The 26,815-nt window shown below is 53.7% G+C and overlaps 1 protein-coding gene across 2 annotated transcripts in view; it reads left to right on the top strand.

The window, feature by feature from the left end:
- The window catches only part of Afap1 (actin filament associated protein 1), a 113,824-nt gene that overhangs the window by 22,378 nt on the left and 64,631 nt on the right, over positions 1-26,815 (top strand). The window contains exon 1 of one of the 2 annotated variants that reach the window (XM_023699824.1): positions 16,030-16,050. The exons of the other annotated variant lie outside the window; for it this stretch is intronic. The gene's annotated coding sequence lies outside the window, so the exon portion shown is untranslated. Of the gene's footprint in view, positions 1-16,029; positions 16,051-26,815 lie in introns of those variants that run through there. 2 annotated transcript variants of the gene reach the window in all.

The following is a 26,815-nucleotide window of genomic DNA, read 5'->3' as shown; positions in this document are numbered from 1 at the left end:
ATTTTTGAGGGAAAGAATGCTAGCCGGTCACCATGACTTAATGCAGCACAAGCTCCCTGGGCTCCCTCGTGCTCTTGGACGGAGTTTGAATTCCATCCGGGTGCTGTGATGGAGAAAGCGGCGGGCCATTCTGCTGCTGTGGCTGCACTGTCACTCTCCTGTAATCCGGTGCCCTTTCCTCGAGTCCCTGCTCCTATTAAACAGACATGGTCGTGCTCTTCTGTGGCTGGCACCCGGGGAGTCGTGTGCCACGTGACGACACGGGAACATGGGAAATGCAGGGCAGGCAGCTCCGACCTGCGAACAAAGGGAGCGTCTGTCGCAGCGGTGCCCAGCGGCTGCCTTTGCTGCGTCTCCACGAGCAGGCGGGGCCCTGTGGACCCGCCCCACAGCCCTGGCTGTCCTTTTCTTGATTTGGCTCTCTGTTGGCTGCTGTCATCGCAGCGGCAGCTGAGTGCACAGATTGCTTTGATTTGCATCTTTGGGTGTTGATGCTATTTATAAACAATTAAGAAAAGCCGGGGCGGCCTGTTTACGGCAAGCTGGCGGATTCAGCCCAACACAGAGAGATCTGTTAGCACAGTGTGCCTGTGTGCGGGCACGACTCGGAGCCAGGGGCCGCATGGTTTCCAGGGCCTTTCTCTCAAGCACTGTGTAGGACTGTGGCTGCCAGGCATCTGCAGCCAGAAGCTGGCCTCCAGCATGGCTGTAATTTTGATGTCTCTCCACACTGCCTCTTTTGGGCCACTGAGGAGGAGCGAAGAAGCTGGCCGACAGGATCGGCTTCCACGGGCTGCTGTCGCAAGGGCTCTCCTTTCTTTAGTGCCCCGTGTCCTGTCGTGCCCCCTCCTAGGTGCAGGTGGATGCCCTCATCTCTTGAGACCACCGTCACGTTGTTTGGTTTGTCTGTTTCTGCAGGCAGCATAGGTGATCCCTGTTCTGTCACTTAATGAGTGTCCGAGGAATGAAGGAGCACGACGGGAAGCTCTTCCCCCGTCACCTCTGGAGCAGTACTGTCCGGGGAGAGGGCCGCAGTTAGCAGAGGCCACATAGTTTGGTGTGGGGTGGATGCCGTCCTCGGATGCTCCCCTGGAAGAAAGCGGGTGCTTGAGTGGAAGTGACAAAAGACTGTGACATCCGCCGATCCCATCATAGGGGCAGAGAGAATGACAAGCTCGCCGCCAGCTCCGTGTGCACCTCCCCCACTGCCAGAGCCTGTCTCTCTCCCTCTCCCTTTTCTCTTGGTAGTGGTCGCAGGGATGGAACCCACGGCTTGGCAGCCGCTCAGCTCGTGCTCCACCACTAAGCCAGGCTCCCGCCCCTGACTCTGTTCTTCCTGGCCCCAGTTAGCTTCTCCCCGCGGCCCCACTTCACTCTGCCTGTACAGTGATGGGGAAGAAGGTGTGCTTCTCTCTCACAGGAGCAGAGAGAGGCTCAGCAGCTGGAATCCCATCTGGAGCTTTTGTACCTGGAAAGGTGGTGGTTTCAGATGCCTTTGGGTTCTGGCTTGCCCCATATACTTTATCAGTTAAGAAAATTGAGTTTAGAAAGTGTGTGGGGAGGCCCGCAGCAGGAAGTCCTCATTCTGCTCTCCGCGAGCATGAGGACCTTGTAGGCTATTGTTTAAGGCACAGCTCAAATCTGATTAGAGCCAGCATTTGGCCTGCAGTTGTGCAGGATTTCAGAAGGCAGAGGGGGCGCCTGCTCCGTCTGCTCGGAGAGGTCATGTTAATCTCGACTTGCAGGAGGGGACAGCAGATGGTGAGGTGGGAGTGCTCAGATGTGAGGTCACCGAGAGCTTTTACTTCCCTGTATTGCGTGGGGATTTGGGGACCACGGAGGCCCCTGGGAACTGATTATTATCTGTCCCCGCCACAGCCAGCTGGGTTCTTTTCCATGCTGGGCTCAGAAAGGTTGCTTCTCGTACAGTCGGGGGTGGGGGGTGGGCTGTTGGCTGGTAATCAGGATGTGGTCTTTGCTCCATCCCAGTTCTGGATGCAGAGTGGCCCAAAGGTTGGCTTCTCTGATTGTATTTCAAATCTGAGGTATTTATTTATTTATTAGGATTTAAGCCAGTGAAGGTCCACTTCGGTGGTTAGTTGTGCAGTTATTAATGTGACTAAGAGGTATGCCAGGATGTGAGTCTGAGGGTGCGGCCAGGCCTTCTGGATGGGGCTGTAGGCAGGATGCTGAGCCCGTGCAGCATTCACTGAAGCTGCTTGTGTTGCCGGCATTCAGATCAGCCTGGGTTGAGCATCCTTCAACTGAAACGCCTGGGACCAGAAGTACTTTTTTTTCCCTTTTTCAATGTATTGCATACAGGGTCTCACAGTGCAGCTTGGACTCAGTGGTCCTCCTGTCTTCAGCCTCCCCAGCACTGGGATTACAGTCATGCACCATGACACCCGATCTTGGTGGCCAGCTCTCATGCCCAAGGTGGGACTGGTGTGGCATGTGGTGCCAGAGGTTGAACCCAGGTCTCTGTGTTTGCCTAAGCAGGCGCTTAGTCTGCTGAGCTATCTTGCCAGCCTTTGGACCAGAAGTACTTGCAGAGACTAGAAGTACTTGCACATGTAAAACTTTTTGCATGTTGGGATATTTGCCTTGACTTTACCAGTTGAACATCCCTAATCTAGAAATCTGAAATTGAACTTTATGAAGTTTAAAAAGTTTGGTATTTGGAAGCATTGCAGATTTCAGATTTGGAAGCTCAAGCTGTATGTGGGGAAACAGCAGAAGAATTTGGAGGCTCCGTCTTGCTCACCCAGTCCGCATCTGGCACACATCCTGTGAAAGTCTCGAGTTGCTCGCGGGGAAAGTGTTTTCTCCAGTGACAGCGACAGCTGGTCCCTGGTCCTGCCTGGCGGAGCTTCTGTCCTCTTTCTCTTCTTTGCATCTCTCCTCTGAGGGACTGGCACTGGCCACCGCTTTTCTGAGGGTGATGCCACTGTAGAGTGAAAGGTGGCACAGCCTTAGTGCCTGCTGTCAGGTGCGGCTTAATCTGGCTGGCCAGGCAGGTAACAGGAAGTGTACAGTTCTGCAAAAGCAGAGCTGCAAATGACAGCCACAGCGACATCTCTTATCCAGGATGGGTGGGAGGCCCGGACAGGCCTGCGATACCTACAATTTAGTGTCACCCAGAAGTCAGGAATTTGAGCAGAGTCAGACTGAGGTGTGGGAGTTTTATTAAATGAGAGTCCACCTGCCTCCACGCTGGGCACACGCGGGCCCGCAGCTGCGCCTTCATGCTGCTCTCATAAGGAGTGTGTCTCGCGATCATGCGTAAAGTTAGGGCCGCTCGGTTCTTCTCCACGCAGCGGGCCTCGAGCTGCACCGCTCAGAAGCCATCCTCAGTGTCGGGGAGACAGTGTTCCTGTCAGGTGGGAGAACAGCCAGCCCTGGCTGGGTCCTAGCACAGGATTATCCATGCAGGGCTGCTTCAGGTGATCACAGAAGCTAACCCGGAGAGGTGACTTCCCTGAGGCCCAGCTGGGGTTCCTGTGGCATGAGCGAGCTGGTCCTCACATTTCTCTGGCCTGGAGGCAGAGCTTCCCGAGTCCATGGTATTCCTTTGTTTTGGCGAACGCTTGCGTCGTCGGTGCTTGAGTCAGAGCCTGGCAAGCTCTATTCCTTCTCTAGGCTTTTACTGTAGAATTTGCTGTGGTCAGGACCTGCCCAGGGTCAGTGGGGATAATGACACTTGTGACAGCCACTCGACCATGGCAGAGACAGCACCCATGTGGCCGTCCTGTCGTCCACCCTCTCCCACCTGTTGTGGGAGCTCCTGAGTCCTGGAACCGCACCTCTCAGCTTTGTCTGGGTTTCCTTGGTTATTTCTGTAACATGGCTGTGGTCTGCAGAAGGACCTGGCTATTCCGGCCTGGGGCTGCACCAGAAAGGATGGTTTGCTGGGGCCAAGAACAGCGTCTCCGCAAGCTCGCGTCCTTTGTTCTTCAGCGAGGCGGGACGGTGCATCCCGGATGTGTGCAGAGCCTGCTTGTGCTTCCCTTTGGCAGAGTCGCGGAGTTTTGGTGGTTTTGCTGATAACTGTAATCATTGCCGATGTCATTCTTGCAGGTTTTGGGAAGTCAAGAGCCATTCAGCGTGAGTTCGTGAGAGACAGCTGTCTTTAGCCAAATGCAGGGCTGCTGGAGCGGCTGGCCGTGCCTCAGTCTTAGAAAGCCATACGGGCTTGGGTGCAGTTTAGGCCACAGCGAGGGACACATGTGGCAGGCGTCTGAGCACTGATTATTAATTGCTGCTACAGCAGTGAGCTCTTGAACCCTGCCTCTGAATATAGAGGTCCTGCCCAGTGCTTGTCACAGCCCAGGAAGTTGCTATCTGTAATCTCAGGGAAAAGTTACTGGATTTCTAGTGAGTCAGTTCCAGTCTACCACTCCAGTGCAGCTCACGGTCAGAAGAAAGACACTGAGGCCTTTCTGTGGTTCTGGGGTCCTAGGGCCAGCTGCTTGGGTTTTATTAATTCACGAAGGGAGTGGCCTGGGGATGCGTGACTGTGAGTGTGGCGGAAGCAGGGGCCTGCTGTGATCCGGGGTGGGCAGGAGGCCTGAGATCACGCCTGCGGTGTGCAGAGAGAGGGCTGTGCAGAGGAGAACCTGCGTAACCCAACTAAGACAGTGTCCCGTGTTTTGGAGCTGGTGCTTTAGCTCAGATGTGTAATCCTTTGTGCCCGGGAAGTCACAGGCTCATCTACGGGAGTCCCAGCTGACAGTGTGGAGCACATGTTTATTTGGGTGGGTAGGGGGGCGAGAAAGACTGCCCTGTTTCCTTGCTTCAGAGACCACACATCAGCGCCTTGGCTGGACCGACTGCACTGCCCAAAGCCAACTGAAGGGATGAGGAGAAGTCCTGGCCAGCTCTGTACATGTGGTACACGGGAATGGGGCCAACCTCAGCCCAAACGGAGACAACTGCTCTGCTGTCGAGAAGAGTCGTCCAGATGGTCCTCCACATGAATACACACTTATTTTTTTTTAAATCTCAGCCTCTCAAGTGGTCACTGAATCAGTCAGGTTTTTTGGAGGCTGGGACCTGCCTGCCATCTCTGGTTCAGACCTCTTCCAAGCTGTGCGGTGCTTCTGTGTGCCCCCCTGCAAGGTGCCTGCAACACAGCCTGCTTCTGCTGCCCGCCTTTGGCCCTGGAGGGGTTCTAGGTGAACAAGCTTGGAGCCCCCTGGGTGTCTGCGAGGGCTTTTGGACTTTGCCTTCTCCAGCCTTGGGGATGGAAGTGTTGTTGTTAGAGGTCGTGGCTCTTTTGGCTTGTATGCCAGTGTTAACAGTAGACGCAGACAAAGAATGTTTTGACATCTCCCCTTTGATAACAAGAGTGTTGTGACCTCATCCTGTCTTCCAACAAGAAAATTAATTTGTGTATCAGCGTGTCCTGTGCAAGCCGTTGTTGGCTGGCAGATGTCCCAATCTCTTCTCCACCAGGCCCTAGTTCCTGGCAGCGGTGTGGGTGGCCTGTTACGGCAGGAGCTTGCTGGCCCCTGGGACTGCTGCTGAGGAGGCCTGGGGCCCGAGGGAAGCAGGTGTACACGGTGATACTCGTAGGAGCACCAGCGGGGTGCCTGCGGGCCACCCGTCCAGGGGCTGCCTGGTTCTTCAGTGTGTGCCTCACCTGTGAGCCCCCTTGGCCCCCCACCCTGCATACCCCTTTGTCATTCCCTTCCTATGGCCCTGAGATCTAGTGACAGGCTGTGGGCTTGTGTTCTGTGTTCCTCTTGCGAAGCACAGTGAAGTAGGCATGAGAGAGAGCCATTTTCCTATGGCTGTCAGGAAACATGCTGAGGCCGTGCAGTTTATAAAGAAAACGTTTTATTTCACACATGGTGCTGGAGGCTGAAATTTGGATGTCCAGAGTTTGTTGATCGGCTTTGGGTTCGGGCAGGCTGGGAAGGCCCAAAAGTGACCATACACTGGCCCTGCCTCTGAAGGGTGCCGCAGCTTCCTCAGGTCGCCACACTGAGGACCAGCTCCCAGCACTCAGACCCAGCCCCGGGGGCGGGGGGCACAGGCCATGTACACAGCACAGTGGTGGAAGAGCCTGTCTCGTGGTGGGCTTCAAGCGGAGAGTCCCTTGCTTGCCCCGGGGGAGGGCTCACAGAGTGTTTTACTTTCCTTTCTTCATTTTGAAATTGATCAGACCTACTGAAAAGTTGCAGGAATAAGGCCCGAAGGCTTTCTGGATGCCCGTCACTCAGGTGCTGCAGGCGTTGTACCTTCCTCTTGGTGTGGAAGTTCTGAGGCACTTGAGAGTAGAAGCTAGGACATAGGGTGGGGCGAAAGAGGGCTTTTCCAGGGGTCTGGGTGAGAGGAGGGCAGTGGGCCAGGCAGGCTGGGCGGGCCTGGGCGACCGCTTGGCAGTGGTGCCAAGTGTGGGACGGTTCAGTCGGAGTAAGTGGGAGACACGAGGGACAGTCATGGGATGGGGTGGGGAGCCGAAAGTTGCTTCAGGCATTTGAGGGCAAGGAGGCCCAGGAAGTCAGGGAGAAAGGACAGAAAGCAAAGCTGCAGAGACTGAGCAGTCACCACATCAGATCAGCGATTCCGTCACTGAGCAAGGCAGATTCCTGCTCAGCTTCCTCCAGTTTCGTTTCCATCATTTATCTCCACCCTAAAGCTGCATAGGCTGCAGGCCCCACCTCTACCCATGCGATTAGTCATGTCTGCGGCATTCCTCGGCAAGGCTAAGGCGAGTTCAGCTTCCTTACAGCAGGCAGCTGGAAAGGTGAGTTTAGAATTGAGAGAAGAGGCTCCACAAGAGGGTGCAAATGTAGGATCGCTGTGTGGAAAGTCACTGCTGGACGAACCCCCAGGATAGCACAGAACAAGGAGAGGAGACAGAGATAGCATTTGCAAGTGGGCAGGAGGAGGGCCGGAGACTGCCTGAGCCTCGCAGGTGACCAGCACAGGTACAGCGGGTCAGGCGCTGTGGGCCGCGGAGGTGGAACTGAGTGTGCACAGAGGCCCAGCACCGGGAAGCCGCCGAGCGGCTCCAGTGAGACTGTCCTCGGCTGCTAGGCGGGCGACTTGGGGCTCCCTGGCCCTCATCCTGGGGACAAGGGAACCCAAGTGTGTGTGGTATTCAGTCGTTTAGCTGTGGGCTCTACTGTTGTAGGCATTGAAAGAACACTTCTCTTGGGGCCCCCTTCAGGGGGACATGTGCTGTCCACATGCGTCACACCAGGAGAAGGAGCCTTTCTGCTTCGTTGAGGCAAAGGTGAGGGAGCTGAGGACCCCTCAGCTCGCTCGTGTTCCGGCAGTGCCTGTTGCGCAGTGAGCCGGCCTGGCTCGTCAGAGGTTAGTTTTCTGTCCCTGAGTGAGTTCCGTAAACTTGTGGTGTGCTCCTTGTCTCTCCTGCTAACTGTTGGCCCCTGCCCTCCAGTTTCTGTGACCTATTACATTTTTTAAAATATCAACTTGTTTAGAAAAGCAGTTCTCACTGAGTCGTTGGTGTTCCACGAAGTCTACAAGGGAGGCAGTTTGGTTTCTCCAGAAGAGAAATTGCTCCAGCTTTTTGAGCACTTGCTTGTGGTGGCCACGTGGTCGCGTGTGCTCTGTCACCTTTATTTAGTCCTAACCACTCTTTAAGGTGCGGATTATCCTTTAACAGCTTCCTTTTTACAGATCATAATTATGGTGGCGGTTGTCAACACTTCAGAGGGTTCTTGCATATGTTAAGGGCTCCGTTAAGTTCTTCACATACGACGTTTAGAAAAAAACCAGAGTAACTAGCGGGGCTCCGGATGAATGCTCCTCGCTCTCCCTTTGCGTGTGGAGGTGAAGTGCTGCACAGGGCATGCCAGGCATCCGCCCACGTGGCCGGGGAGGATGTTGGCCCCGGACTCCCAGAGCCTTGCTCTGGGCTGCTGCCTGGGCCACGCGGTTTCCTGGAGCCTGGCTCTCATCTGTTCTGAGGGCGGCAGCTCCCAACCCCGGCACTTCCAGTGTGTGAGCCCCGGCTCCTCTAATTTGCTTCCATTAACACCTTGACATGTGTTGCCCAGTCGCTGTGCCCATATGCTCTGTGTTGGGATCCATCTGCCAGGAGCCGGGACTGGAACAGATGCCGGCCTGTCCCCGGGGAGGGGCTCAGCCTTCTCTCGCTGGCACAGCTTGAGGCTGGATCCTGTGCCTGCTGTCGGGAGCCCGAGGCTCCCCCTCTGGCCTGGCAGGGCAAGAGGGCAGCAGCACTTACTCTGAACAGACGTTTAGGGCTCAGAAGGGCTCAGAGGCACCGCTGTAGGAAGGGGCAGCGGAGAGAGAGCCACGCACAGACCTGCCACAAGAGCAGGAGCAGTGGAGCCTGGGGATTTGGGCAGGTGGAGGCCGCCGTCACACCCGGCCCTGCTCTCGGCCCCCAGGCCGCCCTTGCAGTGCTCTTCTTCCAGGCCCCGAGAGCCAAAGCGCTCTACCGTACTAGAATGGGATCCTTTGTCTTGAGTGTCAGCTTTTGGAGATTAATTCCTGAATACTAGAGCAGACGCAGGCAATCTTTTTCTGTAAAAGTCCAGGTTCTTTCCGAAGCTGCAGGCTGTTTTCCCTCTCAGGACTGTCCTTTGCTGTGAGAGCAGTGGGCTGGCTTATCCAGTGGACCTCGGCCTTCGGTGCCTTCTCCAGCCCTGTGCGCGTCTGGGCTCTCACCAGGGCTGGTGCCAAGGCGGCTCGCAGGCTGCCGTGGGAATGGCACACTTCTCGGGGTCAGGTGCCTGCACCCACAGGGCCCAGGGGGCTGCCATGGTGCTCGTGGGCATGTTTTTATCATGATAATGAGATATAATGAGTCCAAGTGTTTGCTTGGTGCCCGCACCTGGTCCAGCTGGCCTGGAGTGCTCGGGCTGTGATAACTGCGACTTGGCAGCTGCCAGTTGGAAGCGCGTGGGTCCTGGCACCTGCCTGTCACTCCTGCAAGTGAGAGAGTCTGAGAGTACACAGGACTGCCAGGGAGTTCAGGGTTCAGGCTGGCGACAGGATGGCAAATGTTTTGAGCCTTCATCTCTGCTGTGGCTGCTCAGCCCTCTGGGGTCCTCTGAAGGCCGTCCCAGATGACGAGCAGCGCAGGCCGGAGCCGCATGCCAGGGTGGTCACGGGGCCAGATGGGCTGTCACGTCAGCCCGACTAGCTGGGCGAGGCTGTGCAGACTTGAAGTGCTCCTGAGTCGCTTCAGGTCTCGCGGAGTGTGACAAAGTGGGGCTCATCCACCAGCTGCCAAGCACAGGCCAGGTTGGGGATGTCATGGCTTATTTATCTGCCTGCTTGTGTGGGGAGATGACTTGACTTCAGGGTCTGTGAAGGCCTCTTTATTGTTTCTTAAGGACATCATCAAACACCCTTTCCTTGAGGTGCCTCAAGCCCCGTGGCTTGGGGCTTAGCTTCCCCAGTGAGACCCATGAACTGGAGAGTTGGGGTTACCAGGTGCTGGTTGGAAATGCAGACCCTCCAGCCCCATCACAGACCTAAGAGGCGACCCCATGTGTAAGAAGGCTGCAGGGCAAGGGGTGGCTCCATGATCGAGGGAGAACTGCGGTGCGGGCGGCCAGGCTGGAGCATCCCCCAGGACCCTCCCGCATTCACTGCCTTACACTGGAGGTGGAATAGTGTGGCTTCAGGACCGGGAGAATGGCTCTGTGTCTCTTCACCTTGTCACCCAGCTTGGCAGGGTCACAGTTGGAGTCCTGTCCCTGTGGAAAGGTGACGTTGCTGCTCGTTACTGTAGAGTAGTGCAGAGGGTTGTAGGCTGCAGAGACCAAGACCACTTCTGGGGCCCCGTCCCCATGCCTCAGTTTCCCCATCTGTCACATGCTGGTGCTGGGCGAGTGCTCTGTTCTGCGTTTCTGGGCTATGAGCCCTCTCTCCCCCGCCATCTCAGGGGGCATGTTCCTGCCCCCCATTCTCCTTGGTGATCCCTTGACTGACAGGTGCAGGCTGAGGCCAACAGTGGGAGACGGGGACCTGCCTTAGGATGAGGTCTGTGGGAGTCTGGCCGGAAGTCTGTCCACCAGGGGAGCTTGGGGTCCTGCAAGCCGCTTCTCTCCTCCTTGGATCCAAAGCTACAGTTTCTACAACTTCATTCCGTGGGCTTTTTGGTCTATAAAATAGTGGCCTGAGGCTCCGGCCCAAGCTGGGGTGTGACTGGGTGGAGCCGGGTGGGAAGCAGCTGTCGTCTCGCTGTCAGCAGCGGGGTGCCCCACAGCTGGGGTGGAGCATCCCCGTGGATCCCTTCTCTGCACCCCATCCCCTCCCTGAGTCTCCCAGGGGTGCAGAGGGCTGTCGCAGCTCGAAGCCACTGCTCCCTCACACACAAAGCTGCTGTCCCTTTGTCAGTGATGTCAGCACCCTGCCGCTCTGACAGCTGCGAGCTGGAGTGGTGACCCTGGGCAGCACGGGCGGCAGCGCAGGGCTGCCTTCTGCGCTTGCCCACAGACCAAGTGGCATTCTAGGTGTTGCCCTTCTGCTCAGAGACAATACCAGGCCATGTGATGTGCTGCTTACTTAGCGGGGTGCCACCCAGGGGGCGGCCTTCAGGCGTCCAGGGTTGGGTTTAGTCCTGTGGCTTGTGGGCCGAGCCTGTGTTGCTGGCCATCCCTGTGCCCCCAGGGCTTCCCTCTGGTACACTGTCGGATGCTTCCCTGCCTTCCTGGAGCCCATGGCTGGGCCCTGCCTCTCCTAGGAAAGCCGACCTAGCCCTTCGCGCACTGAGCCGCCCCGCACACTCCTGTCCTGCTCACTGCTGTGAACAGAGCTTTTTGTTGCGTCCCGCTTACCAGCACTCGTGTCCCCAGATGGAGTACAGTCTTCTGTTGAATTCCACGTCACCAGGACTGAGTGGATTTTCTCTCTGACCTAAGGCCCCAGGGGCCTTCCCGCCTCCCAGAGTGAGTCCCAGTCTGTGAAGATGACACAAGGCATCCCTCAGCCCCAGAGTTCACGGCCCTGCCTTGTCTCTCCTGCCACAGTGGCTCAGGTGACCGCTGATTGGCTAGATCCGTGCTGCAGGGGCATTTTGCTGGCCTGGAATTCCTAAGGGTGGAAGCACACCGCGTGCTTGATCAGCATCTTCCACAGAGGTGTTCTGGCTCCACCTGAGCTAGGTGTATGGGAGGGGATGACAGCACGCTGCTCCACTGGGCGACACAGCGCGGCTTGTGGGTGGCCCTGTAGGGTACGCTCATTTGGGCTGCTGTGGCTAGGGCGGGTGTGCTCTGTGGCTGTGCGCAGCGCTGCCCTGGCTGAGCCCGTGGGGCGAATCCCTGCTGATGGGTGGAGTCGCCCCGAGTTGATGACAAGCTGCAGAGCTCGTACCCCGGAGGACTACTCCCTGCTCCTTCCTACCCGGGAAGTAAGGGAGGCAGGAGATTAGGGAGGAAGCCGGCTGGCACCAGGGCTTCAACTGTGGGCCCCAAGGAACTTGGGGACCCGCCAGGGCTCAGGTGCCGAACAGCTGCGGCAGGCGGTGAGCAAAGATGTAGAGGACGGTGCTGTTGACCTGGCCGTCGCGGCCCTGCTGTCCTGCTTCCACAGCAGCCATCCGCGTGCGGGACGCTTTTCACCTCCCTGAGCCCTTTTCGCACTTCTCTTCTTCACTTTTTTTCCCTTTTGCTGTAAATAAATGTCATTGCTGGGCACGATGGCACATGCCTGTGATCCCAGCACAGGAGGCCGAGGCAGGAGTTTCCGCATGAGTTCAAGGCCAGCCTGGGATACCAGAACAGGTGCAAGGCCAGGCTGAATCACAGTGTGAGCCCCTGTCCAAATAAATAAATAAATAAATAAATTGTGCGGTGTCTGTGTTACTTTTTCACATTCATCGGTGGCCCTGCCCAGTTCCATAGATGGGACAGCAAGAGCTTAGAACCAACCGCCAGACACCTCAGGGCTCCATCAGGATTCTGGGTTTTTCACAGTTCATCAGTTATTCAAATTTTTCTCTGACACTGGGGCTTGTTGTGGTCACCTCAGTTTGCATTCGCCCAATAGCTGAGGGTGGAACTTCTCCTCTTTGTTTCTTTTTTTTGGCAGAACTGGGGATTGAACTCAGGCCCTTGCGCTTGCCAGGGAAGCGCTTATTCCACTGAGCCATCTCCCCGGCCCCTCCTCTTTGTTTCTTATTAGGTTTTCTTTTTATATTTGCAGTGTTTAGAGCAGTGGTATAAATGTTTTGCCAGAGACAGGTACTGTATTGCCTATGTTTTCTTCTCATTTTTTTCAGTGATTTCATTAAAAAAATTGTGTTTGTACTTTTGGTATCCTTGGAGATCTTGGCCAAGCCCTAAGTTGTAAATAGTTTCTCCTCCAGTGTCTTATAGATGTGTTATGTTCTCTCTTGAGGTCTAATTGTTTTTTATGTGATGCAATTGAGGGTTGGAGTCCAGAGATTTTCCTGTATTGATACCTGGTATCTTTGATCCAGAGAGTGTTTGTCCTGTGATGAATTGTTTAGGTGAGATGGGTCCATTGTCCTTTACATGTGGGTTTGGTCCTGGGCTTTTCTGTCTTCCTGAGCTATCTGCAGCCAGGCCGCTCTGGCTGACCCTTGTGGCTGTGTCTAAAGCCTCGACAGCAGGCACCACAAGTCTCCGGCGCTGGTCTTTTGCTCCATATTGTCTATCCTTACGCTTTTAATTCTAGAATTAGCCTTTTTTGCTTTGGCCCCAAACTTCCTGCTCCTAAGGATCTTGTCTGGGGCTCTGTTGAGTCTGCAAAAATGACTTGCTAGCGGCGCAGGCCCTGGCGCTCTGACTCCGATCTCCCTTCACTTAGGCCTTTGTTGCATTTTCCATGTCATGTTGTGAGTTGGTAGGTCTGTTGCCAAGTTTAAGTTTATTCTTGTCTACATACCTTAATGCTGTTAGAAATGGTACAGATTTTTCTTCCTTTACTGTTCCGGTCTTGCTAGTTAGAGAAGAGCGCACTCTTTGTGAGGAAACTTAAGTTGACAGAACCCTGAGCACAGACCAAGGGTGCTTGATGCGCGGTGAACCCCTGGGGACGGGCTCAGGACCACAAGGCCCCAGACCAGCGTGGCCTCAACTCGGAGGAGAGGAGCCTTGGCTGTTGGGTCAAGGAGGGGGTGAGGGGCCAGGGCTGGGGCGGCCCTGAGATCGTGAGCCGAAGTCCAAGCAGCGACCGAAGAATGCTGGATCAGGCTGTGCTGCCCCTTGATGTGGGTCATCGAGGCACTGAGCTTGCAAGGACACCAGGGCTGCTCTGCGGGGCGCTTAGGGCCCTCATGCATTTAGAGTTTGAGCAAACAGCCATTCTTCTTTTTTTCCTGCATTGGTTTATGCAACTTTATTGAAGAAGAAGAAATCAGCTAGCAGCAGAGCTATTAGCTGATCAGCCATCCATTGACAACTTGCATTTACTCAGTGCTGTGTTACTATATTGACAAATGGCTCTAAGCCTCCTAGCAATTGCTCATTACATTTATTATTTTCTCCTAACTATTCAAATGAAAGTGTTTTGAGACCCCATTTTGGAATATGGAAGGTGTTTGGGTTCCAGTTTCTGTTCTCTGCAGAACAGAAGCAGGTCGCTCCTGTATTAACATGCATAAATGCAACACCTTTCCTCTTCTGCTGGTGCTGTAAATTCAGTACCACTTCCCCAGCCACATTAGTGAGCATAAGTACAGCGCGTAACCTCAGGCTGGTAGGTAGGCTCGGCCCTAGGATGACCTGCTGCACTGTGGTCATCTCACACGCTGAAGCCCTACAACAACAGCTTACCCTCCCAGAGACCCCTCTGGCTTCTTCTCCAACCCGGTGGCGGCGGTGCGGGATGCAGTTTCCTTTCACCTTTCCCGCCGCCACCACCTCGGGGACGACCCAGTCAGCTCCTCGGCTGTTTCTCAACACCCTCCCCAGACCCCACCCCTAACAAAGTCCATAGAAGCCCGGCTGCCTGGGTCTCGGCCGGAGGATCCGCCTGCCCCAGCTGCCTGTGATCTCCTCTTGTCTTTGGAGCTCATAAAGGCTTCTTTTTTCTTTGCCATGTCTTTACTGCGCCTCCGAAAAACCTGTCACACACCTCTAACAGTGGACAGCCAAACAAGAACGGATGCGGCTGGAACGTGCTGCTTCCCGCCCGGGCAGCGAGCTCCTAATCAAGTCGGGGGACACTGGCCGCACAACACACATGCTCCAGTTTTTAAAAAGTCCTGAGTCTTGGGCAGCTGCGCTCTTGTAGCCACTTTACAGTTTCTACAAGCAGTTTTTGTCCAAAGCTGGAAGAGCTTAAGTCTTGTCAGATGAGCGTGTGATTGAATGGAGGGAGGTAAAAACAAGAAATAAAATTAAACTGGCTGAGGTCTGATAGGGGAGCAGCTGGGTAAGAAGGTCAGAAAGGAGCAGTAACGTACAGTTGATCCAGCTATCATGCAGGCTATTCTGCTGCTGGCCCAGTCTCAAGGTGTTCTGCTGTACTTGGCTTGCTTCCTAGATCCGAGCAGTCTCTGGCACTAGGGGGTTCATCTGGGTTTGGATCCCACAGCAGTGAACAAACGGATAAAGGAACTTTAGCAACAGTCAAAGCAGGAGACCACAGTGATGTCACAATAGCGAGACAAATGCCGCCGACATTTGGGTGATCAACTCTTGTCATGAAAGCAAGCTTAGGTGGCTCGGAGGGGTAGCTGTAGGGAAGAGAATTGTCAAGAAAATACACGGCCGCGGTCCAGGCTGCCACTGGGTCCTACAACGTGGCTCGCCAACGAAATGCACCTCCAGCTGGGCCTGCAGAGCATCATGCTGGAGGGTCACGAGCCAGGTCACTAAGTTCCTCCTTAATCCGCTCAGTGCCATGGTCCGCGCTGTCCCAACTCCCGCACGGCGTCTGGGTGGTCCTGGGTCCCCAGCAGCTGGCGCTGCCTTCCCCATCCTACAGATCTGCAGCCCTGGTGTGAGTGAACACAGCTCGCAGGCCCCTGCCCTGGCCAGCGCTGCCCACACGTCACTACCTCTGCTCCTGTTATTTGTTCATATTTACTTTATTTGTTGGGGGAGGAGGGGCGGGGAGATGGCTCAGTAGAATAAGGTCCTGAGTTCAATCCCCGGTACCACACACACACAAAGACCATCAGAAATCAGCAGAATTACTTTATTTGTTCGAAGTGTGGCTGCCAATGGCATCGTAATTGTGTGTTGTGAGTTTGACACCTAAGCACGTCCCACTGCTGCACAGCCGGCGTTCCTCCACCTCTACATTTTCTATGCTCCTGAGTGGAAACCGTCACCCCCACCACACCGCTGCACCCTGGTGCCAACCATTCCACTTCTTGTCTCCGAATTTTCCGCTTCCCAGAACTTGGTGTGAATGGGACCGTGCAGCATTTGTTCCCGCAGTGGCTGGCTCTTCCACTTGGCACATGGTCTTGGGGTCCCTTGAAGGGCAGTGGGCTCAGGGTCCTTTCCTGCTTTGGGCTGAGTCCCCTTCCATTGTGCACACAGACTACGTTTTGTTATCAGCTCATCCATCTGCCAGCACTGTCCTGGGCAAACCCTGGGGTGGATGGGTGCCCAGCCCTTCGGTGTGTGTGTCCTCTCCGATAGCGGGAGGGCCCCAGCTCTACAGAAGCCCGCAGATGATGCATAGTCTAATGGCGGTGCCAAGCAGGGTGAGGCCTGATGCTCTGATGCCAGTGGGCTTCCGCCACGTCTTGTTCCACCCATTCACTTGTTCCCAGTTTCATTTATTGTACTTGTTTTATTATTTTTTTTCTAGCTTTTTACTTTTACCAATGAAACATCCTTCTCGGAGTCTGTGTAGGTACAGTTTTGATTTGTCTTACTAAATACCACTTTCTCTCCATCTTCTTTTTGTTATTGCTGCTGCCTCTAGGAAACCTTCGCAGACGTTACTGTCTGTCCACAGACGTTGAGGACACCATGCAGAGCGTTTGGAGGCTGTGCTCTGTTGCTATGAGCGTAGGGTTTTGTCCCTGCTGCCAACCAGTTTTCTTTGCAGAAGATGCCCCTTCCCCTGGAGAACAGAGGCTCTGCCCTGGCAGGGCGTGGTGTGCGTCGGGAGGTGGGCGTCTAACTGTAGGAGCTTGCCGACTGGTTCCCAGCTGGGCCTTGTACCACATGCCCAGGAGAGGCCGCCTCTGCTTCCTCTCCCTCCCGGTGACGTGTGGGTGGCAGCGCTTGTCGCATTGGCCATTTCAGGGGGAATGAGACATTTCATTGTCGTGAATGTGAATTTCCCTAATAAGTGGCGCAGAGCATCTCTTCATGGGTTTTTTGGTCACTCTTATATCCTCTTGGCTGAAGAGTCTGTGTAGATCTTTTGCCCAGGTTTAAAAATTGAATTATTTTTAAATAATGCGATGCCTCAGCCTTGGTGTGACTGAGTTTTAAACAAAAATGTGTTCCAAACACAAGTCCTTTATTGGATTTGTATATACTGTGGTGATCCTTCTGTTTCCAGCCTCCCCAGTGCTGGGATTACAGATGTGTACCACCATGCTCGGACTCTGAGGCCAGCTCAGTCTGCCCTGGGGGCAGGGCTGGAGCAGCATGTGGTGCTGGGGATCGAACCATCATCCCTGTGCTTGCCTAAGCTTGCCTAAGCAGTGCTTTAGTCCTCTGAGCTATCTCTCTGGCCCCTAAAAGTATTTTTCAAGAGCATGCCTTTTGATTTCTGTGATGTGTAACTTACAGGTTCTTCTTTCACAATCCTATGTTTTATTCTTATTTATGGGAATCTTTGCCAATCTCAGTTTTATTCTAGGTTTTTTGCTTGATTTTGGCACTGGGGATTGAGCTTAGGACCTTGCACTTGCCAGCAGGTGCTTATGCTGCTGAGCTATATCCCTGGTAAAGTTTTAGTTCTTACACTTAGGCAGGTGACCCAATCCAAGCTAATTTCTATGTATGGTATGAGCTAAGGGCTTGCTGCCTTTTAGAAATTGTGCGCAGCCCTCAGGGGATCTGGCCTCCTTCACCCTTTCCTACCAAATTGCGGAGCAAAGTGGGCCTTTTATCTGTGGTCCCTCCCTCCTGGCTGCTCGGTGCTCTCTTAAGATAGACCGTAACTATTCTTAGGTTTGTGGACCAGGAGGTCTCTGTGGCAGCTCCTCAGTTCCCATAGTGACACTTCCAGAGTAGCCGTAGACAGCACGTGGATAGACAGGCCCGCGCTTGCTTCCACCCGGTGTTACCGGGTGCTGTGTTCTGTGCCCGCGTCTCGCTTCCTACCAGCGCCGCACCTCCGCCTCACCACTCTGGTTCATCAGCTTTTAGAGCTAGGGAGTAAGTCTTCTTTCTTTTACTTTCACAGTTGTTCTAGCTCCCCAAGTCCTTTGCATTTCACAGAACTTGAGGATCAGCCTGTCTATGTCTGCAAAGCTATCTGCTGGGATTTGGGTTAAGGTTAGTTGAATTAATACATCACAATTTTAACAATACTGACTGTAATGATCCACAAACATGGCCCTTTCTCTAGTTTTTTGGGTCTCTTAGAATTTATCTCAACAATGTTTTGTAGTTTTCATTGTGTGTGCTTGGCTGACTCTTGATTTGTCAAATTGGTCCTGAAATGTTTCATAGTTTTGATGCTACTGTAAGTTTTTTTGTTTTGTTTTTTCACAGTACTGGTTGTTGAGCTCAGAGCTTTTGCACTGAGCTGCATCACCAGCCCTTTAAATTTTGAGACTGCGTCTCACTGAGTTGCTAACGTGCCCAGCCTTGGTTTGACTTTGCCTGAGCCTCCCAGAGTGCTGGGTTAAGGACGCGCAGCACTACAGCAGCTCCACAGCATGTCACTAGCTCGGTTTCCTTGTGCTGCTCGCTGCGGGTGTGCAGAATGCTCTTCATGTTTGTGTGATGACTTGCTGTCGTGAGCGCAGATAAGGCCGCGTTGTTCTCCAGCACAGCGTGAAAGAGGCTGGCTCTTCACCCTGAAGTCTGAGAAAGGATGGAGGACAGATGCTTGCTGCGCCTTCCCCAGGGCCCACGGCCTTTCCCTCGCATCCCCACTGCCTTAGTCCCCTCCCCCAGCCATGAGTGGGTGTTGGTGTTTATCTCTCTGCGGAGATGGCCGAGCGAGTGTTCATTCGGAGTCTGCTAACCTCGGTGCTTTATACATACTGATTTTCTAATGTTAAGCTAACCCTAGCTGAGTGGCGGTGTGTGCCTGTGAGCCCACCGCTTGGGAGGCCATGGCAGGAGGAGCCCAAGGTCAAGTCCCACCAGAGCAATTCAGGACAGCCCTGTCTCGCTCGGGACATAGCTCAGTGTCATGGCCCCAGGTTCTATCCCCAGTGTCACAACAACAAAACCAAACAAACCCAGTCACCACCAGCTGTCATCCAAGGCTAACCCCATTAGATCTAGTGTGCTACCCTTTTTGTGTAGCATTTAATTTGCTAAAATAGTGACTGTGTGCATGAGGGCTAAGGGCCTGTTTGGGGTCCTGGTGGGCCCTTTTACTACTGCTCAGCCTTCCCTTTAGTTTATTTGTGTTTTCCCCTGAAGTGTTCGGTGGCGCTCACTTGTGACACAGCGCCGGGAGCTGTCTGTGACCCAGGGCTGTTCAGGTTCCCACATCTTCTTGGCGTCTCTGGGGAAGCCGCTGAGGTTTCAGGGATGAGGTTCTTATCCCTGCCCAGGCCCACCTCGCCCTGTGCTGATGCCCGCATTCCCAAGGGGCTCCTGGTGCGGGGCCAGCACAGGGCACTGGCACTGTTGGGCAGGGGCACGGAGCTCGGGAGGGGCAGTGCCGTGAGAGGCGCGCTGGCGAGTGTAGGCCAGCCAGGCTGTGCATCCGCACTGCATGGCAAGCGACTTGTTTGTCTGAAGCACATGATGGCAAGTTTTGTGTCAAAGTTTTCTGAAAATTAATAACTGTTCTTTATGGGGTAAAAATAAATAGGAGGGGGCTGGCCAGAAAGCTCAGCAGACTAAAGCACCTGATTGGGCAGAGCACAGAGACCAGGATTCGATCCCCGGCGTGCGGGGCATGCTGAGACGGCGATGGAGACTGGGCTTGGTGGCACACGCCTATAATCCCAGCACTTGGGAGGCTGAAAACAGGAGAATCACTATGAGTCCGATCTACATAGTGAGATCCCGCAGGCCCTGCAGACCCTGCCCTAAATACAGGAAAAAAAAAAAAAAAGGAGGACAATGAAGAGAAGGATCTTAGTATTAAACAGTGATGGAGTGATACCTCATATCTGGGAAGTACGAGGTCCAGGGTTGCCAGGTAGGGGTGGGTGGCCCTGACCCTGGAGATAGAAGGGGGCCTGATGTGGAGCCTCAGCAAAGCTGGGCGTGGGCACACGCCTGTAAAGCCAGCACACTGGGAGGCTGAGGCAGGCGGATTGCAGGTTTGAACAAAGCCTGGACGGTTTAGCAACCTAGTGAGATCATCTGTCTCGGAATTAAAGGATGGCTGGGGATGAAGCTCAGTGCACAGACCCTGGGCGCCACCCCAGGGCCCCTGAAAAAGAAAGGCCTGCTGAGGGCTGATACATTGGGTCCACTTGAGCAGCTTAGAAGCTTAACTAAGCAACTCTGCAGGGAGCAGGGTCCTCCGGTCATCACCCTGGAAATGGCCTGAGCACTCCGCCTCCAGGGGCTGGCAGCTGCTTACAGCACAAGGGAAGAAAAGAGGCTCACTCTTCCCCTCTTTTGCTGTTGCCACTTTTGCTGTCTTCCACTGCTGCCTTGAACGGTGTGCCACACCGCCCTGCCTGGGAGCCAGCTGATTACGGACTGAAACCTCTGCAAACCTTGAGCTAATCAACCTAAAGGTTCACTTTTCTCTTGTTGCTGAGAAAAGTAACCGAGACAGGCCTCTTAGTTCATCAGGGCTTGTTGCGGATGGTTGCCTCGTTGCCCTGCTTTGAGTTCAGTTGTTTTTACTTTTGATTTGCACAGTTTGCAGCATTGTGTCGATGACTTTGTCTCAGTTTTATGCCTACTAATTGACCTGGCAAAACAAAGCAAGAGATTTTGAGACTTTGATGTAGAATTGTGGGCTGGATGCTTCTTGTGTTGTTACTGTTATTCTGGGTGCTAGGCATGAAGCCCGGGGCCTTGGGCATAGCTGGGCAGTGTTGGGCCACGGGGCCATACCTGCAGTCTGGGTGTCTTCTGTTCATGGTCCCCAATATAGTCCCTGACTTTTTCCTTGCCTGTATATAGGTTGCTTGTGTCCTTGCTCGTGCGGAAGGAACAGTGTCCGGCCTGTGTATCGCTGTATGCCCGCACTCGGATCCCCAGTGCTCATGCAATGAATTTATTACTGCTGCGTTCAGTACAGCCCCAGCATCTTTTGCAGTAGAGTGTAGCCTTGCACTCCCCACCCACACTCTGTCCCTGCCATCTTGTCCTTTAGTGGCTGCATGCCTCTTCTCAGCCAGAGCAGTTCTGGGTTTCCCTTCTGAGCCCGGAGGCCGAGAGTACCACCTGTTCCTCTCCAGGAAGAGCAGTTCTTTGAGCCACCTGTGTCCCCTGCTCGGGACCAAGAGCCCTTTGGTGACCCCACCTGCATCTTGCTTGGCTGTAAATTTTGACCACAGTCATGAAACTTGGTCAGCACTGGACAGCTTGACCACTGGGTCAGTGGAATGCTGTGTGTGGGAGGGAACCTGCGGCCAGGAGGGACTCACTCGTGACATCGAGCGTCTTCTCCCAGCCTGGGCACAGAAAGCATGGTCTCGTGGGTCCTTGCAATTCATGCTGGTGTATCTGGACTCGCTCTGCCTCTTGCCTTCTGTCACAGCAGGAGGATATTCTGACTAGGACTCGCGTCACCTGTTTCCCCAGATTGTGTGCCGGGGATCTCACCCAGGTACTCTCAGGGTCCCAGACCTCAGAGACCTTGCAGTCTTGCTGGGCAGAAAACAGCTTTTCATCCGGGGCTGTGAGTCAGGGGTGGTGACTTGCATTCAGAGTTATCCTGCCTCTCCTCCAGTGGTCATCTGGGTTGTTAAAGACTCCAGATGTCCTCTCCCCAGGGAACATTTCCACCCAGACAGCGGCTAAGGCTGGGCTGGTTTTTCTGGGATTTCTTAGATCAACCTTTAAGCAGCCCATTTAAATTATCTGCAGAGGCCTGTGGAAATATTTGGAAGAGGCCGAGGGGAGTCTGAACTGTAACCCTATAAGGGAAAATATGCAAGGGCCTTGCTTGCATCCCAGCCAGTCTGCTGCGAGGCCACAGAGCCCCGATCTGCTCTCACGGAGAGGGCACTGCCAGTGACCACCAGCTGCCAGAGGAAGTAAACTGAGGAGGGCTCCGCTTTTCCACCTTGAATGGGATGTCCCCCGCGTAGCACAGAGGACTACGGGCCAGCAGGCCTGAGGCCTCTGTGATGTACTCTTTAGGACACTCAGGGATTTTGTCTGCTGTGCAGAATTAAGAAGCACCAGCAATTAAGTCACCGTGTATTACTGAAGCTTTCTCGGGCAGCTTACTAGGCATTTCAGGCGGAGGAAAGTCAGGGGGACCCTGCCTGCAGGCTGCCTCCTGCCTGTGAAGAAGGTGACCCCCAAGTTCTCAGGACAGGGCTGATCAGAGGTGTCCTGAGGGGTTGGAGAGAAGTAGCCATGTGCAGGGGTGGGGTGTGAGTGTGTGTATATGTGGAGGGGCCTGGGCCGAGGCCAGCAGGGACAGAGCAAGCATATGCATGTGGGACCTGGTGGGTGTGAGGCCCAAGCAGGTGTGGAAAGAGGAGCTTGGAACACGAGCAGGGCGGGTGGATCACAGTTCGGGCCTGGGGTCCAAGAAATCATCGGAAGCAGTACAGAAAGGTCAAGGTCTGAGGTGTGGGCCTGGCCTGGAGCTTCTTAGCTAGCGCCTCAGATCCAGCCTCGGGGTCCCCAGAGCAAGGGGTGACTGTTCTCAGCATGTGCAGGTCTGGCCGTGGCCAGCCCGGGTGGTTGGCATGAGGTGGGTGGACCCCACGATACCCTCACCCAACAACAGGTGTGCACACTGTGTCCTCCTTGTCCCCTGCGGGGCTGTAGCTCCGACTCCCCATTCCTAGGACACGTGCATGTTCCGTGTCACCTCCTGGCCTGTCTTGACTGTTACACCTGACCTGGAGTCCCACTTAGAGTCTCCTCTCTGGCCCAGTTTATGGAAGCATTTCCCTCTTTCTTCTAGGGCTTTAATGGTTTTGTTTCCCATAGTTAGGTTCACAAGTGTCTGAAACTTCGCTGCTTGTACTCAGCCTTGCTCCCCAGGCGCTGCCGCTCTGAGCTGTTCATCCTAGTTACTGAGCTGGCAGCCTGCCTTGCTGATCTCGGGGCCCTGCCTTCTCCCATAACCTGCACTCCATGGGAATTCGAGTCCGTTCCTGGACTTCCTGTTCTGCTCTGCGGATCCAGCAGGGAGGCCACATGTCCGTGTGATGCAGTTTTAGGGCAGGATCTTCACGTCATCTCAGGAGACTAGAGGTCTGGCCACTCTCCCTTGTTCTTAGATATTCTCAAATTATCATCTGCATGAACCTTAGAACAACTTGTCTAGTTTCAGAAACCCAAGTTGTTAGGATATTTAATGGGGTCACATTAAAAATATTTGTCAACTTAAAGAAAGTTGACATCTTTTTGACGTTAGTTTGTCCTAACACAAAGCAAGGAAAATCTTTCTAATTGTTCAGGTTTACTTCTTTGTCTTTTAGGAGTGCTTCGAAATTTCCTTTCGTAAGTTTTACATCTCTTGCTAGATTATGTTATGTATTTTCATTATAACTGGGCTCTTGTATTCCTTTGTCTTCATGTTATCATTTGACATAAAATAAACATGCAAAGGGCCGGACAGATAGCTCAGCAGACAAAAGCGCTGGCTTAGGCAGAGGGCAGTGGCTGGGGTTTAATCCCCAGCGTGCCATACTGGCCCTGCCCCTGGGGCGCACTGAGATAGCAATTGAGACTAGACGTGGTGGCGCACACCTGTAATCCCAGCTCTTGGGAGGCTGAACACAGGTGGATCACTATGAGTCCAGTCTATGCAGTGAGACCCTGTAGGCCCTGTAGGCCCTGTAGGCCCTGTCCTAAAATACAATAAATAAATAAATATGCAGAATGCTATAGTTTCCATCTCTCCCCACCTTACTAGTATTTTTGTTATTTATTTTGGTTTTATTATTGTTTATTAGGGTTTTTCCAGGTATGCTTTTACATTGGCTGTGAACAGAGGCAGTTCTATTTTTTTCTTTTTTATTCTGGGTGTCCAGCTGTTTTCTAACGGCATTGGCTAGTACAGATTGAACACCTTTAATGTGAAGATCCCAAACCCAGAACCTTTTCAGCGGTAACACAATGCTCAGAAAGCTTGCGATCTCAGAGTTTTTCGGGTGTTGGATGCTTTGTTTAGGCGCGCTTGGCTGGAAGTGCCTGGGTGCACATTCCTGAACAGGAGGCATCCCAAGCATGAAACGCCTCCCAGGGCGCGGTGCCTCCCAGGGCGCGGTGCGCTTGTGGTCTCAGGCACCTGGGGGAGAGGGCAGCCCAGCCTGCGGCGGCGGCGGAGCAGTGAGGAGGGTGTGAGAAGCGGGGACCCCTGGCCTCTTTCCAGAGAACTCTGAGTTTCCTCACTACGACAGCATCTTGCTTTATTTTGAATGCTAAGGCACACATTTCATTAAGCTAGTAACTGTCTTATCAATTCCAGTTCTGTGTCTCAAGGACCAGCAGCGGGTGTGGAGTGCTAAGTGCAGCCCTGAGTCTGTGGAGCAAACTGTACTGTCCCACCCCTGGAGGCACCAGTGGAGTGGACTGCGGGCGACTTACGGACGCCCTGAGGCCTGGGAGTGCACGACTCCCTTCATCCTTCTGGTCACCACGTTGTAGTATTATATTGGGTTATTTACATGTGCCAGTACTTAGGACTTTCACATTGACATTTGTAGGTGAGGTTGGTCTTTGGTGTTCTTTCTTGGGCTTCTACTTTCGGGCTTAGGCTCATGTTTCCAAAAAAAGACCAACTGGAAAGTTGTTCCTATGCTCTAGAACTACTGATGCGGTCGGTGGTTGCTTTGGGAAAACATCTTGGCTGGGGAGTTAGCTCAGTGGCATAAGCACCTACCTCATGTGGCAAGGGCCTGAGTTCAATCCCCAGTACTGGAAGAAAAAAAAATCCAGATTGTTCTTTTGTTTTTTTTTGAGGATAACTTTGATAACATTCTCTGCTCAGCTACAGAAGTCCGTCTGTAATGCCACATTTACTAAAGCAATTTAGCGAATTGTACGTTTTCTCTACAGTGATCTGTCTTACCCAGTTTCGGATGCATTTGCAGAGGCTTTCGTGGAACCGCCTCCTGTGGCTCCTCCAGTGTGGGCTGTGCGGATGGAAGGGGCGCTCACTGACAGCAGCTCCGTCCTGCTGCCCGGGACAGGAGAAGAGCGTGCGTGCGTGCGTGCGTGCGTGCGTGCGTGCGGCACTAACCCCCCAGCTCCCCTGCTCCAGTCCTGCTGGCCTGCTCCCAGGGCCGGCCCTACATTAGCATTAAAATGCTTCAGGACCTATTATCACCCTAGTGTAAGGGTGAGAGTGTGGGGAACACTTCCCAGTCACCCCAGGAAGGCATTGGGGGTGGGGCTCTTGGGAGAGCCCGTGGCCAGCGCCTTTGCTGGATGTGGTCGTGTTGCGTCGCGTTGCATTTTTGTGGCCATTTGGAGGTTTGTCTTCTTAAGTTAGTTGTTGACTCCCCCGTCGTTGACTGCACTGTGTCCAGGTGGGACAGCGAGTGCCAGGGCCAGGTGTTGGACAGAGACGGGCTCAGGGCTCAGCTGTCCCTCCTCAGCCTGCCGCCTGAGGAATTACTTGGCTTTTTAAAATCTCGTTCCTCTCATCAGCAATATTCCAGAGGAATTAAGATCCTGGTGATTGAGTGAGGCAAAGGATGTGGGAGCCCTTCGAATTTTGTGCTGTGGAATGTGAGCAGCTTCACTCTGAGTGGAGCACGGGGCAGGCGCAGGGTGCACAGAGGAGAGAGGAGCAGAGGGCGCTCTTGACCCAGCCCTCCCCCTCCTGCGCCCCGCCGGCCTCGGCAGATCCAGGGCTTGGGTGAATGTATCTACTCGAAGACTATTCATAATATGAGGACCTAGCTGGAAAACCCTGGTGTAAAACACAGCCTGAGGAAAGATTTTGGAGCATGGATTATGTAGACATTCTTTCTGCGCCGTGAGAGGTCGCTTGAAGGTCGTCTGGGGAGTAATGCCCTGTGGAATGCAGAGTCAGCAGCATGGTACAAAAGCAGTGACAAGCAAGATTGGTGGCCCCGGTTCCGATCCCCCTTCAGGCTCTTATTGTTCACTCTTTGACCTTAGGTAAGGATGTAACTTCCGTAGCCTCAGTTTCTCCACTTGCAGGATGGGGAGCTCACCCTGCCCAAGAGCTCCCAGCAAGTGGGGAGATCATGTCCCTTCTCACACGTGCGCCTGGCTTTCGTGAAGGCAGGCCAGTCGGTCAGAAGTCCTGGGCTGAGCGAGCTCTGGCAGATGACGGCAGGGCCTCTCCGCAGGGGCTGGACTCACCTTCCCAGCCCTGGCCCCCGCCTGGGGGTGGCGCCCCTTCCACTCGCAGTGTGCCTGCAGGCCAGATGCCACCCCACAGAACCCAGAGCCCTCCTGTGCTCCCTGACATGGCGAGTGGATGACCCCACACACACTGAGTCCTCACTGTGGAGCCAGTGGCCACCAGGCGCCCTGCCTACGGCAGGCCACACGTGGGAGGCCTGTGCTGCACGCTCTCAGAAGCCCGCTGTCACAGTCATCCATCCAGTGATGCGCTTCCGTGTACACTGGGCTCCTGGCTACGAGAAGAGCTGACGTCTGCCCAGTGACTGTGAGGAAAAACATCTCCCCAGAGCGCCACACGACCCCGGGCCTGGGAGAGCGTGGTGAGCAGCGCCACGGGTCGAGACGCTGACATCAGCAGGGCGGCTGGTGGGAGGTGGCCGAGTATGGCCGTGGGGGGACGTGACAAGGCCGAGCTGGCTGGACCTGCAACCAGAGAAGGCCCGGTGAAACGCCTGAGTGTGGAGAAGATCTGGTGAGGGTGAACCTGGCTTCGTCAGCCTGTGAAAATTCTTAGACAAAGTTGGTTTTTTTTTTTTTTTTTTAACAGATAAAACTGCTATATAATTTTATATACTTCAACTAAAACAACATATCATAATAGCATGAAGTATATGTATTTCTCAATTTTTTTTCCAAAATTTTATTGACAAACAGCAATGAGACAGTTTCAAATCAAATCGGTAGTACAGTTTCAACAAATAACACACGGCATATATTCTTCTTAGTGGTTAATTGCTGTACAAGATGCGGACTTGAGATCCTATTTACAAACACCATTAGAACAAATCATTCTATTCATTAAGAGAATGTAACTATATATCTATCCCAACCACTTTGAATACACAGATACAAAATGGACATTCATCTGTATACCCTATTTTTTCTAAGTTCCGTTATTGAATATTATAGGTGTGTAAACTCAGCAAAATATTCTAAAAGAGTCCAGTAGACCATATAATAGCATTGGGTCTTCTGTTTAACTGGCAATGTCAGAAATTATTGACCTGAGTCCCCCACAGCTCAACATAACAGCATGGCTTTACTTCCTGTATTTCGTCTTCATACTTTTCTACTGGATGGATAAGACCAAGGTAAAGCAGGACCTGTGCAACAAGAGTTGTAGCTTTTGGGTCTGAGAAGGTCAGTGAAATCCCCTCAGGATTTATCCTGAGATCCTGTACCTCAGATTGTAGAACCTTTGTCAGTGCAGCCATGTGGATGAGTCACGGCCATTGCTTGGCCAATGTGCTCTC

Source organism: Octodon degus, unplaced genomic scaffold (assembly GCF_000260255.1).
Source record: "Octodon degus isolate 3935 unplaced genomic scaffold, OctDeg1.0 scaffold00006, whole genome shotgun sequence".
Taxonomy (NCBI): Eukaryota; Metazoa; Chordata; class Mammalia; order Rodentia; family Octodontidae; genus Octodon; species Octodon degus.
This window is presented reverse-complemented; position numbering and strand designations above follow the sequence as displayed.